Here is a 14118-nt window from a genome sequence, read left to right as displayed (position 1 = left end):
ATTGAAGACTGAATGCATTAAGCCAAAATAATTGTGAAATATGTTTAGGCTGCCTGTCAATTGATACAGAAATGTAGTAATTTCAACAAAGAATACTCCCCCCAAAAGCAGGAATAAAGCAAGGTATCCAGCTAATAGCGTTCAGGAAAAATGTTTATAATAATACAAATGAAAATAAAACCATTCTTTAAACAAATCATTATCCTGGAGAGAGAAGCATATTAAGCAAAATGGTATACTGCCTTTTAGTGATTTCTTAAGTAATTGACGCCAAATCTGAAGCATCGATAACAGAAGTTTGTGTCCCTCCTAGATAGAAGTACAATTTCCCTATGTGGCTGGGAATGGTATACATATATGTAGCCTGGGGGCCATCATGTATTCTTTGGATTTGATTTTCGATTTTGCTCCCTCACTCCCCAAATGGGAAGCACTGTCTTCCCCCATTGTGAGATTTCCTGAATGTATACAAGATGGGACGGGGGGGGGGGGAGTGGGTGTATATGTGTGTGTGTGTGCACGCTTTGGAGAGAGAGAGAGATACATGTTTGTCTGTGATCAGTGTGTGCATATAGTATGCACCTTTCATCTTTTCTTGGACTGGGGAATGCTTCCTGTTGTTGACACGCAGTAACAGCATCATGCTGTGTGATCACTATTTTGCAATCTGCACAATCGGGACCAGCAGGACGTAAGTGTCTTGCCATGACAAGCATGAGGTTGTTCATGGGAGTAGGGAGCAGCACGCAGCACTGACTGTTCTCTAATTTTCTTAATGCCACATCCCCATGACAGCCATTTTGTGATGGCTGCCTATAGCACTTCCTCTTCATTCCAGTTGTGCCTGCAGGTCCAAAAAGTTTGACAACCCTTAGCATATAAGTGGTCTTACACTTATTCCTGCTTTTAAATATTGCATTGCTGCAAGACAAAATCTCGCCAAAACAAGAAGCTTGTGGGGTTGTGTATGTGCATTGTGTATATGTGCACTTTCATGTGCATTGGTATGCTACTGTAAGGAGATACACGTGGGCAAATACTGCTCTATCGATATTAATCTTATACACTCCTGTAATAGGCTGTCATAAATGGCTTCACTGCAAAATGCAACATAGTGTGTATTTGCTTTCATAAAAGTATTTAACTCTTAAGTATTAAACTTAAGGCAGGCAGGTAACTTTAATCTTCCGGAGTCCTGGGAGAATCTCTCTCCCTTTTTTTGTCATGCCCACATGAATTAGTTATGATTTCCTAATTTGAACTATTTTCCCTGCTTTTGTGTTGTTGATCGTTACCCCAGATGGTGGAATAGGTCCACATAATGAGTCTGTCATATTTGTAATTAACAGCTTGTTTGCTAGGGGCCTGTTTGGACATCTTTCACAAATTTGTTACTCTATTTTGTGGCATCTGTGTAATAAAATGTAGGTTCTGATCCTTGGAAAGAAAAAGTCTAGGTGTGAGGTCATGAGAAACCCTATCTCCTAAGAGAAAAGAAAAGTTGTGTAATAATGACATTTCTCTCAAAGCTACTCAGTACATATGGAATATGTATTGTTAACAATTGACTTTTAAAACAGAAAAGCCCATATTTGGTGAGAAGCCCATCTCAAATACTTTAAAATGACTTTTAAAGCAGACATTTGTGGTAAGAAAAATGTCTCTAGAGAACTATTCTTCCCACTTTTTTTTTTTACAAAGTCTAAAAATCTATGTAATTCTGTTCCCTCACTCAACTAATGTGCTGCTTTTCTAACCCTGCGTAGTGAATTCAATAGGACTTACCGGTACTTCTGAGTAGACACTGTTATTTTGATGGTCATAGTTAAACTGATTTGGCCACTGGGAATGTGTTGTGGGCTTGTCCTCTCCCTCCTTCCATCCTTCCATCCTTCCATTCTGGCCCCAATTCCCTTCCTTTCTGGCTTAAAATTGCCATGGTTTTCCTGATTCAGACTTCCTGATTTTTGATAACCATAACACTGTGAAGTCCAGATTGGAATTGGTACTCAGCAGGATAAAGGAATCATACAACCTACAGCACTTTTGTTTAGCCATAATGCCTAAACTGAACCAGGGTGCCACTTCTTGGTGTATTAACACACGTATACAAAATATACAGCATATATAGATATATGGATCACTTCCTTGTGGTGGCGAAGGGGCTTGAATAACTCCAAGAAGCTATGAGCTATGCCATGCAGGGCCACCCAAGACAGACAGGTCATAGCTGAGAGTTTAGACTAAATGTGATCCACCTGGAGAAGGAACTGGCAAACCACTCCAGTATTTTGCCAAGAAAACTCCATTGATGAAGTTTTATAAAAGTTTTATAAAAGGAAAAGCTTTGAGAAGAAAGTGAGAGTTTCCAAGGCACACTCTGGTTCATGGGGTCACGGAGAGTCGAACACGACTAAACAACAAATACAAAATAAATACGTGTTGCAAGCTGTACGTGTCATTGGTGGCCTGATCCTTTCTTGGTTGCTGCTCACTTTTATCTTGAAAAGTATGTGATTCATACACATTCTTAATCACGGAGGCAATACATATACAGGCAGCCTCCCATTTACGTGTTCAAAATGTTCGTGATCGAGCATTTGTGCATTGTGCCGAACCTGGAAAGCAGATCTGTTGCAAGGCAACAGTAGTGTTAAGTAGGGAAAAAGCAAAGAGCTTCATGATATGGAAGCTTTCCTGGCCTGGGGTCGGGGTGGGGGTGGGGTGGGATAAACTATTCTAGGTGAAAATGTGCTAACTTGAATGAGTCAGTTGGGGCTGTTGCCAGATGTAAGTTATTTTCATGATAGTCCTCTTCCTTGTTCAGGTAATGCCACCTTGTTTCAGGGCTGGAGATGGAGGCAGCTGCAATATTCCCTTTACTTCACCACCACACCCTATGCTAGAGGCTTGAAGAAACCTGCCAGTCTCAGCACATCCCAGATTGCCTCTCTTTGGGTGCCTGAAGGCTAACCAAACCTATGGGATTCCCCCACTTATTTTTCAGTCACTCTAGCTTTGAGATTGCAGTCTTGTTTTCAAGGAAGAAACATCTCAGGTTATTCATTAACTGCTATTCAGCCAGTGAGAGAACAGACTGATTTCCTGCAAGCTCAGGAAGGGTTAATTTTTTAAAAAAATCACACAAAAAATATTATAAGCCTATTACGTTATGAACTTTCCTCTCATATGAACCATGGTGTGTCTTTCCAGTTGCGAGGAAGGGCATCTGTTGTAGCAAAGCATGCTTCAGCCTACGGATGCAAACATCGCATTGCAACATACCAGTAAACCATTAAATACATCATACCTACCGGTATTTAGAAGAAGAAAAAATAACACAGTAGGCAAAACTGAGAAAAATGTGAACTGATACAATATACTATAAAGGTTTTCGAAGCTGACTTTTCATCAAAGATATGTCAGTTTTCTCCTTTATACCTAATTCATCTTGCTTTCTAAGCAATTATGAAAATGCTTAATTCATACTGCACATGCTAATTTAAAACAGCAGTGATCACAGCTTTCTGAGCTCATGTGTTCTAATTAATTGAACTTGACCATCTCTGCTTACAGTACAGGTGAATTCATGCCACAGTATCAATTCAGGGTTTGTGCCTGTGTGAAATTTGTGGATTGTAGTTTGTTTTTATTTTTCCTAGTTAATCTTTGAATAACTGCTGATTTGCCATGTATTCGTTACCAAATGTACTCAGTGTTGTGACCTTTTGAAATCTACCTAACTTGTTCCATGTTACCAGCTTCTCATAAAAGTTATTTCAATTGCTTAAATGTAGTCAGTTTTTGAAAAGCAATACTTCTGGTTGTGTGTGTGTGTGTGTGTGTGTGTGTGTGTGTGTGTGTAAAAACAAAGTAACATTTCATTTAGTGTATAACTGCTAAATTGTCATGTAGTTTATGTACAACATGTTTAAGGTGATTTCTACATGTAGAAATTACAGCCGCTCTTGAGCTATCAGTGCTTCTGTTTCGGATGATAACAACTTTGCCTTTGTAAATACCCTTTTTGTAAGGCATTCATAACTCAGAGGCAAATGATAGATACTCATGGATGGGCTTTGGAGCAGATGGGAGGAAAGGGCATGGAGAACAGACATAGGGTAGCATTGCTAAGTGTTGACAGTGCTAGGAGGCAGATTTAGCCTTGCCAAACCTGCAGTCATAGGAGGAGAGGAAGGTCACACACTGGTATACTCCCAAGTCATGTAAAGTAAACTAAGCAATTTGACCACTAGTGACAGCAGTGTGTGTCTTCCAAAGCCCTTGCCTATCTCTTTTGGGCTATTGTGTTTCCACCCAGCTTGATGTTTATGTACGTACAACATACTGTATATGGTTGTAGCATTAAAGCAGGTAAAAGAGCAAGGGAACAGCAGGATGTGCTCTTACCAGACAGACAAGAGAAGGCCTACTTTTGCTCACACTTTTCTGTATGACTGTGTTTTTTTGTTTTTGTCAGTTGGGCAAATATTAACAGACTAGATTATGACTGTACACTATATAGAGATTTTGTTTTCTTTAGATAGCTGGACAGGTTTTAAGGCTGTTTTTTTTTAAATAAAAAAATATAAATTACAGTTTCAAAAATATTTTTTTTCAAACCTATTTGAAATACCTTTATATGCATAAGAAAGGATAAGAAAGATTTTAATGTAACTTGAGTAGCGTTCTAACACTGTAGAGAGAGATCTGACAGATTTGTATTAAAGGTTTTTTAAAAAATAATTTCATCAACGACTAAAAGGCTTCGCTCTAGATACCTTGGTAGCTCTTGAGTACTAAAGACTGTATGCATTTTCTGTGAAGACTTATTTCCCTTTGTGCTTCGCAATATTACTTTGAAATAATAACATCAGTGGGACAATTTTGGATCAACTAGTTTTTTTTTTACTTTCGCATGTTAATTTTGGTTTTACTTTAACCATTTGGTTGCCCGTCTTCTAAATTTCAAGGAAGAACACTAATCTGTGCTCATTGATTAAGAAATTAAGAAAATAGTTTATATAATATTGAGTGAATTATTGATTCCTTTTCTTAACTACCTCTCCCCTAATATGCATAATCTCCATAAAGGTCTTAACAAAACACAATGGCTTTTTGATAAGATGTTTTGATGAGACATTCATCCCTTTAGAGAAAGGATCTCAGATTCCACAAACTATACTGATCCTGAGAGGAAATCTGTGGCGCTCTTTAGGATCACCTGCAATTAAAAAGAATTACCCTAAATCATACTTACTTTGTTTAATTATTCAGGAAATCTGATCTAGCTGTGTTTTTGTTATTACAGCAGCAGCAAAATACAGTTTGCAGAATCATGCACTGTTTTACAACATGACGTCAGTGATGTGCTAGCATCCACACTTGACGTGGATATTACACATTTATTTTATAGTTTCTGAACCTATAGAAACACTCCCAAATTTAAGATAAACTTCTGGACTTTCTCCCCATCCCAGGAAAAGCAATTGAAATAGCTATGATTTTGAATGCAGATTTAGTAAAATACTGCATTACATTTTCAGCTGGACATTAAGGCCGTATTTGAGCAATAGCTAAGCACTTTTTAAGACCCATTAATTTCAGAAGCATATGTTTTTGTAGGTTGGCCTGCTAAAGGATGATAATGAAGAACTAGTAATTTGAAGACCAAATTTAGATTAGGTTTGATATTACAGTTTATGGTAATTTTTTTATTAAATAATTCCATTTGTTTATAGGACAACCACAACAGGGCCAGAGTGCATAAAAGTGACCCCATGCTCTCTAAGAACAACTTGCTAATATTTCTAAAGTTTCTGTAGTGGTATATTTCTAGTGGTGCTAGTCATGTTGTGACAAGTTTGGAAACATTCTCATAAAGAAATAAATAAATAGGAAAAATAGAGAGAAAATTTTAAAATAACAGACTGTAAACCTTTCCTATCTGAATGCTACCCATTGACCTTTTGAAGCTTTTTCTTATTAATTGCCTTGCTGTTGCAGATTGAACTGACCTAGGAATGAGGGTCTTTGAGAGCATGAAAGAATAGGATTCATGGTAATAAAATATGCTGATACCATGGTAGGTTCCTGTGTAGATAGACAGCCGTAATCTCTGTTGAGCAGTATGAACCTGCATGTCTAAGGAGTGAAAAACCAATAGTCCACAGCAAGGTTGTGCAGCATTCAGAACACATAAAAACAGATGCAAGGTAAGTGTGTGTGAGATCCAGTCACGGGTGACTCTGGGGTTGTGGCACTCATCTCTCTTTACTGGCTTAAGGATCCGGCGTTTGTCCGCAGACAGCTTCTGGGTCATGTGACCAGCATGACTACGCCGCTCTGGTGAACCAGATTGGTGCACGGAAATGCCATTTGCCTTCCCGCTGGAGTGGTACCTATTTATCTACTTGCACTTTGACGTGCTTTTGAACTGTTAGGTTGGCAGGAGTAGTGAGCAGTAAAATGCCTTCCGTAGGGCCTACAGTTTGTCTGAAAAACACCCTTTTCTGCCATTCAGAACTTGGTAGCTATTTGCTAAAGATATAAGTAGACACTTTAACCTTGTCTTACAATGGTTTAAAAGACAATTCATAAATGCATCAGATGTAAAAGGAGTGCACTGATTTGTCCATGTGACAGCTAGCATCTCAGTGTTCAGTGTTTTAAGTGGATGCCACAAACTATCCCAGTGCTGCTTCATGTGTTACCTTTGACTGTTTTCTTCATGCACAAGAGTAGAAAATGAATCTCTAATACATGTATATCTAGGCCAGTGTTTAAGGTCACACGTACATGAAGCTATGACTAGGAGCTAAGAGAATGAGTCCTGTGTCTGAACTGCCTCCCGCTCCCCAAGTTGTGTATTTTGCTTAATTAGTTACTCTCTAATTTGTGGCCAAGCATAGTTTGTACATGCTTTGCAGATGAATAGGTCTGAGGAGGTGCCCAACTCCAGTAGCTTCTATGGAGCCACTTACCTAATCTCTGTAGAAAAAGAGCTGCATGCCTGAAAATTAGTGTGGACTGCATTGCTTGCAGTATAATGTGCATATGATGTGCACTTGGATGTCAATCAATCAGACTTAATTCGACCGTCAGTCAGAAATAAACATTTATCCATACAAAAATTAAAATATCAAACACACTTGGATGTAAATTCCTATCAAAACGTACATTCAGTTGAAAGTAAGGATGAAATAATATGTCATTTTCAAATTCACACATGCAATCCATCAAATGATATTGTGGACAAATACTGGAGTAGGTCTAAAATAAGGGAAATTTCCACCCATTGCCCTGACCCTCCTCTCTCTCTGTAGTATCCCCACGCAAGGCTTTACATTTCAATACAAAATTGTTTTAAATTTTAAATATTAAGCTGTAAGAGAAAAAGTGGAGGGGACGCGGGAGAATGTTACAAAAAAGGTAGGAGTAAATTGTGCAATCTGCGGTTTTTTGTTTTTTTGCAGATCTGTTCCTGTAGAAATTAACTGAGTTTTATTACAAAATCTTGTGGCCGTAGGGTTGATTTACAAAGTAATTCCCAGTTCTGTGTAATCTGTCCTAACTTGTGACTGGGCTCATACTCATGAAGAAAAGGATGTGTTAACTAGCCAGTACATTGCTAAAGCTGCAGCAAGGTCCCCGTGGAAATTGCCTCAACATGCAACTTCATTTCAATTTGTGTTTTGCTGTGGAATGGAGAGTTCAGTGTTTCTTGGTTATAGAGGAAAAACATTAACTGGCTCTCAGATTGGAATATGGCTAGATGAAGAAGGTTCTTAGGCAAACCTGAGTACAGTGGTGCCTTGACTTACGAAGGCGATCCGTTCTGCGGCGCTCTTCGTAAGTCGAAGTCTTCGGTTGTTGAAGCGCCCGTTTTGCGCATGCGCGAAGCGTGATTTTGCACTTCTGCCCATGCGCGGACTGTGCGCAGGGCGAAAAAACCTCCAGGGTTGTTGACTTTGTAAGTCGAAACCTTCGGAAGTTGAGTCATTCAGATGTCGAGGTACCACTGTACCAGGATATGTCCCTCTTCATGTTCCTCTCAGCTCTCTATAGAAGACAAATGGGGAGTTTTTGAACCTTTTTTGTTCTCCAATAGAATTTGAACTTACTCCCCTTCTCAGTGGTCGTCTCTTCTGTAGAAAAATACAGATTGGGAATCATAGACAATGCCTGGAATGTTTCAGCCACTTTTCACAGCCACTTGGCCTTCCTCTTAGCTGTGACTCCCACTGAAAGGGTTTGAAATGCACAGGCAAACATCTAGCAAACTGCAAAACGAAGTCATGTGTTACTTGTGCCTCACTTATTTAACCTTCGTGCAAGCACTCTACAGTTCTCCAATTTGAAGAACTGAGGTGTTAAATGCTAGGAAAATGACACAAACATGCACACACTGTAAATTTATGAGTAAATGTAATGTTGTAGCATTTAAAACTTAACTATAAATGTTTGAAAATATTCCTAATAGTGTTTGTAGCATGAGTGCAGATGGTGTAAGAAAATGTTCATTTTTATTATTACTCCTCCCTAGATACTATGATGAACCAGAATGAACAATAATTACAACTGAGAGTTTTGCAGGCAGGGTTTTTTTAAAAAAAAAATATTTACACAATATATTGCAGCTGCCTTTTCAGAGCTGCTACAATCCCACAATGAATAAATATTTAGCTGAATTTAAAGTGTGTTTTGTACGTGCATCTGAATGTATTCACATGCAAGATGATGCTGAACCTGATAAAGACACAGGCACACACAGACAAATATGCCAAGTGTGCATATATTGGCAGAGGAACATATCACAACCATTGAAATCTGTAGTTGAACCCATATTACATCGTATTAAAAAGAAACTATACAGTACATGACTTTAAAAAAATGTCAGGATTATAGTTGTAGCTCCCATGTGTAGGATCATCCTTACTTTTTAGTTGCCTCTGCCTTTAGAAATGTGCAGAAGAGGTGTTCTAATCTAGAACCAGTGTTTCAGTTTTGTGCTTTTATGTAGGCAATGGGGTGGTTCGTGTGCTAGGCCAAACCAGGGCTTGGTGGTACTGGAATGAAACCCATGCTTACATATTCTCCCTCCTCCCCTGGGCACTTCTTAAATGCTTCGCTTCATTCCCCAAAGGGACCATGGTGGGTCTCCCTAGACCAGGGGTCAGCAAACGTTTTCAGCAGGGGGCCGATCCACTGTCCCTCAGATTTTGTGGGGGCCGGACTATATTTTGAAAAATAATGATGCAAGAGTACCACGAGCCCTGGTGGCTGCTTACCTGTGTCTTGCAAGCGCTAGGGGCTGGCGGCGGCAGCGGAGGGACGATGAGTGGTGCACGAAAGGGCTCTGGAGAGGGGCTGCTTAAAATGGCAGCCGCTTGAGCGTTCCTGCTGCTGGCACCAACAAAGCCCAGCCCCCTTCCTTCTCTAGGCCGGGTGGGGACAAGCCAGGAGGTGGCACCGCCATGTGAGGGAGAGGGAGGAAGCAGGAAAGAACACGCGCACTGGTGATCCACGTGGCGATTCCTGGACCATCCGCACACTGGATCCAGAAGGCAATTGGCCTGATCCGGCCTGCAGGCCTTAGTTTGTCTATCCATGCCCTAGACCAGGCATGTCCAACAGGTAGATCACTGGATGTCTGTGGTAGATCACTGCTAGATCACTGGCACCCCAAAAAAGCTCACCCAAAATTTTCCTCCTCCCTAAAAACGCTGAACAACTATGACCTGAAGCCCTAAACAAAAATGGGCCTTCCTCCCTCCTAAAAGAAGCTCAACAAGTTTGGCCTAAACCCCCCAAAACAGGGCTTCCCTTCCTTAAAAAAACTCAACAGCTTTGACCTGAACCCCCCAAAAGGGGGTAGATCACTCCCAGTTTTTAACTCTGTGAGTAGATCATAGTCTCTTGGGAGTTGGCCACCCCTGCCCTAGACCATGGGTAGGCAAACTAAGGTCCGGGGGCCGGATCTGGCCCAATCGCCTTCTAAATCCGGTCCGCAGATGGTCCGGGAATCAGTGTGTTTTTACATGAGTAGAATGTGTCCTTTTTATTTAAAATGCATCTCTGGGTTATTTGTGGGGCATAGAAATTCGTTCATTCCCCCACCCCCCCAAAAAAATATAGTCTGCCCCCCACAAGGTCTGAGGGGCAGTGGACCGGCCCCCTGCTGAAAAAGTTCACTGACCCCTGCCCTAGACATTGCTGCAGTTCAGGGGAAAACCATCACCTTAGCTAATCTAGTCTGGCAGCACCTGTCTCAAGAAGAGAAGTTGCTGTGTTGGTTCGGCTACCTCCTAACTCCCAGACCTAGCCAACGGAGACCTAGTGCCATGCTCTTTGCTACCAACAGTTAGAGGGCAGCACACATACATAACCATTTGTGATAGCCAATTCTGGGGAAATTAAAATACACTGCAAAATTCCCCAGCATATCTTAAGTGGTGTGTGTGTGTTAAGGATAATGGTTTAATTTCCTGAAATGGGAATGTTTGCTTATGTTAAATTACTGTGTACTTTTAACATGGTTTCCCCACCCCCTTTGTCAGTAGCTCTCATGTGATTGGATGACTGTGAGTCACGTGAGAGAGGCGTTCCATTCTGTTGTGACCGTTATTCCAGTAACTTGTTTTGTAAGTGCCTTTCTGCTTCTCTCTATCTGTGAGGGAGTATGGCTGCTGGGAGAGGTTTCTCAGGATACTACTGTGTGTCAGTGTCATCTGTCTGAAGTGAGACAGACAGAGGAAGATTCCTAAAAGTTAATAGGAGCAGAGAAAATACTGCTGAGGTGAAAGTAAAAGCCGTTCATAAGAAACTGTAAGGCCTGAGTGAGATCTACAATTCAAGTGAGAATGTACCCATGTTTGAATAAGCATGCTGTTGTAAATATATTCTTCTCAGTTATATGTTTATGAAAGTAAAGTTATTTTGAATATAAAGTCTTTTCAAAGAAGCTATCAATTACCTAGAAGAGGAGTTAACTTCGTAGCTGTAAGCTACTCTGTTACTTTGCACACAGTCATACCTCAGGTTACGGCCGCTTCAGGTTGTGCGTTTTCGGGTTGCGCACTGCGCCGAACCTGGAAGTCCCGGAACGGGTTACTTCTGGGTTTCGGCACTCACACATGCGCAGAAACGCCAAATCGCGCTTTGCGCATGTGCAGAAGCGCCGAATCGCGGCCCGCGCAGATGCGGCGCTGCGGGTTGAGAACGCTGCTGCGGGTTGTGAACGTGCCTCCCACACGGATCACATTCGCAACCTGAGCATCCACTCTATTATCAAGATTTATACACCCCCGCCACACACCAGTGTGTATGTGACCTGTTGGTATACAAAGACACATTTCTGGCATGCCTGTGGGAAACTTGCTTCACTGTTTCTGATGGAGAAGTACTTCCTAATGTATAATTTAAAAATTTCTTTTTATAAGAAGAATTGCATCAAAGCATAAGTAATATATTAAGTTGCTTGTAATAATACTTATACTGTAACTACAATAGGTTCAGCTTTTTATTAGTGAGCGTAGGAGAGGGGAATTATTTTGGCAGTGGCTGTGTGCCTTAATTTGGGTTTTTTTAAAATAAAAAAACCTATATAATGGTGTATCAAAAATAGTATAAATGATAGCAATCAGAATTTGATATTAAGCTGAGTAGATTGCATTTTAAAATTCTGTCACTTATTTCTATACATAAATTTGGATGAATATGCTTTACGTCTTTGTTTGTACAAGGAAAAAAGAAAATAATATTTTTCCTTGTAGAGTAATGAAGTATTTCTAGACAAAGTGGATTTATGATCGTAACATCTTTTGACAAGCACATTGGACTGTAGAAAGAGCATCCAACTTGGGGCTTGGGGCATATGTTGCTACCTTCTGCTAGCATAGCTCCAAAGCAAGTCACTGTTCGCTAAGGGTCAGGTTCATGCTTTCAGATCAGAGAAAAGTAAATATATGGTTGCGTTTTCAGAAGTGATAATTTGTAATATATAATGTAAATCAGTTTGTACGTAATGATGCTCTGACCTATTTTATGTCATGGACTGATGGGATCGATATATTCAAGCCTAGTCTATAAAAGTAATTATGTAACAGTGTTCAGATCTTAGCCCATATGGTTTAAAAGGTATGGTGGGCTGGAAACCTAAACTATCACTGCTGATAAACATTCAGGGGCAATAGCCTACTCTTTTGTCTGTCCACTAGGGCAGGGCAGAATGAACACTCGCCTCTTACTACTTAAATGGTAGTCTGGCTAATATGGGAGGGGGGTCACCAACCTTTTGGGACCTGTGGTCACATTTGCAAACCAGAGAAACTGCTGTTAACCCCACAACTGAACACACTACACTTGGGTACAACAGAACACTTCTTTCAAGCCTACTTCCAGCATGGGGAGGGGACTTTGTGATTGCCAGAGAATGCCTCTGTGAGCTCATTGTGACCCCTACTTTAGATAAAAAGATCCCAGGGTATGTAGAGATTCAAAGGATAAAACCAGCACTTTTAAATTGAACCTTGAGGCAGTCAGGTAGATAGTGGTGAACTTTTAACAAGGGTCATTCCTAAATTAATAATCTGGCCACTGCATACTGTACCACTTGTAGTTTTTAAATGCTCTTAGAACACAGTTGAATTGATAATTTGAAGGCAATAGAATATCCCTGCAGGTGTTCTTCTCAATATTGTAATGGTATGGAGGAGAGCAGAGGTGTGTAAGATGTGCCTGCCCTTCACCATCCATGCATTGTGGGAGATGTTGGAAGCAGGGAGCTTGGTCTTTGCGCATAGACCCCCCCCCCACCTGCCCACTTCCCACACATGTGAAAATCAGGGTTAAGGGGCTAACAGAATCAGCCCAGTTCTCAGCCTCTTAATCCTTTTCCCCATTGAAAGCCAATCTGATTATGTGCAACTGAACTGAATACTTGTTTCCCTCTCCTTTTGTCCAATGTTACGTTATGAGTACCTTGGCTTGGGTCCTGTTGCATATATTGATGACATTTATATAAGTGCTAATAATAATGTGTTTTTTATGATTAGACCACCAACCTGCTGAAAATGACCGTAAGTGTATGGATTAATAAATACAGTCTCTTTAAGAGTGGATCTGATGATGATGGTGGTGGTTGTAATATATAGATTTTTAAAACGTGGATTCTGTGAGGCAAAATAAAAATTTAGCTCAACCATGTGTGGAGCAAAAGTATTAAAATGTTTAGTTTTAGTTACTTTATAGTTATTTTGTTATTTCATCTGGCTTGTTGGATCATAAACTATTATCATTTTCATCATTATTACTGTCATCGTCAACTTTTGTACCTAACCTCTTGAGTCATGGTGGGATTCCCACTTTATTGAGGTAGACGGTAGACCATGCTTAGAGAAAGTAACAGCCCCAAGCTCACCTAATGAGCTTTATGACTGATTGGGAATTTAAATACACAGGTCCCTGATCAAAACCCAACAGTCTAATCACTACACCACCCTGGCCTGTAACACACCAAAGACTATGAATTTGCTGCTACTTTCCCAGATGTGTTAACTTTCTGCTGTAAATCTGTGATCTAATGATGACATACGTGGCCTGAAAAAGCAGCAGTAAGGGGGCTTTTCTGTGTAATGGCATTTTTGCATGTTACTGAAAGTTTCCTGCTGCACATACACCTTGGTGTGAGTTCACACGCAGGAACAACTGTGAACTTCATTGTAACTGAACAGGTCAGCTTGCCCCCAAACAAAACACTGAGGCAGTGTTACAATAAGGCAAGCGTGAATTCAAGAATCTACCAAACTAATTTGCGTCTTTAGGGGTGGGTGGGGGAAATTGATATGGTGACAAAATTACCAAATGTGTATTGAAACATTCTGTGCCATACAACATTTTGACCACTCATTAACAGCTTTGTTCTTTTTTAAATGATTCATAACTCACAATTAAAAATCAATCTCAGAGCAGGATATGGCATAACAATATAGAATATAGAATAAACAACCAAACCACTGTAACGGTACATTAGGAGCTATATTGCAGCACAATGAGAGCAGGAAAGAAACCCTTAATCAAATTCCGGAGTAAGTAAATATGTCTTTACAAGATGTCTAA

General features: G+C 40.3%; 1 protein-coding gene across 9 annotated transcripts in view; it reads left to right on the top strand.

The window, feature by feature from the left end:
* FOXP2 (forkhead box P2) overlaps positions 1–14118 on the top strand; it is a 346296-nt gene that overhangs the window by 23977 nt on the left and 308201 nt on the right. Inside the window, exon 1 of one of the 9 annotated variants that reach the window (XM_060279587.2) lies at positions 10199–14118. This exon is cut by the window's right edge and continues 4200 nt beyond it. The exons of the other annotated variants lie outside the window; for them this stretch is intronic. The gene's annotated coding sequence lies outside the window, so the exon portion shown is untranslated. Of the gene's footprint in view, positions 1–10198 lie in introns of those variants that run through there. 9 annotated transcript variants of the gene reach the window in all.

Source organism: Zootoca vivipara, chromosome 9, assembly GCF_965207765.1.
Source record: "Zootoca vivipara chromosome 9, rZooViv2.hap1.1, whole genome shotgun sequence".
Classification (NCBI taxonomy): Eukaryota; Metazoa; Chordata; class Lepidosauria; order Squamata; family Lacertidae; genus Zootoca; species Zootoca vivipara.
The sequence above is the reverse complement of the archived record's forward strand: the minus strand, read 5'-3'. Positions and strand labels throughout refer to the sequence as shown.